The sequence below is a fragment of the Tupaia chinensis genome, unplaced genomic scaffold (assembly GCF_000334495.1).
Source record: "Tupaia chinensis unplaced genomic scaffold, TupChi_1.0 Scaffold000494_1, whole genome shotgun sequence".
NCBI lineage: Eukaryota > Metazoa > Chordata > Mammalia > Scandentia > Tupaiidae > Tupaia > Tupaia belangeri.
The window spans coordinates 1836112-1836887 of record NW_006160006.1 but is presented as its reverse complement, the minus strand read 5'-3'; positions in this window follow the sequence as shown (position 1 = coordinate 1836887).

Here is a 776-nt window from a genome sequence, read left to right as displayed (position 1 = left end):
TCTTTCTGGTTGCTTCGGACCAGCGGGTCTGTTCTCCAGTCTGAGTTTGCCATGGGTGGGACTCAGTGCTTTCTGACCTCGCCTGGTGTAGACGTCTGAGCCGGCACAGGAAATGCTCCTCCTCATCTCTTCCTCCTTCCGACAGCCAGGTCCAACTCCTCCTGAAGTCCCTAAAACCTTTGCGTAAGGGATCCCAGACCTCTGCTCATTATCGGTCCTGTGGACATGGGGTGGGTTTCCAGCTTTGTCTTGGCAGACTGGCCTGACCAGCACACTTACCTGCTCTCAGCCCATTACACGGACCATGCCAGATCGTTGTCGGGTTAGACCCAGCAAGCTGTGAGGCGTTGGTGAACACTAGCTCACCTTCCTGTTTCCTCTGAGCCAGGCCACACATTCCGTAGAGTGCTTCATCTCGTTTTTGCAACAACACTGAGTTAGGTGCTATCCATCCTGATTTTCAGCAGAGGAAGTGGAGCTGGTGAGGCTGAGTATCCCAGTTAACACACAGCAGCGTGGGATTCGACCCCTGGTGGTCCGACCTGTCTGTAAGAAATCCTGCCCTCCATTGCTAACATGCCTGTCCTGTGAGAGATGCACCCTAAGCATGTTCTCTCTCCTTTCAAATCCCAGCTCTCTCCCCAAGCCCGGGGGGCAGACCCAGTCTGCCTCTTTACATAAGATACTGCCAAGCAGAGCGTGGTGGGGATGGCTCGGCGGCTACCGAAGATTCAGCCTCCCCTCCGTGGTCTGGGGACATGGCTGGGAGGTGGCTG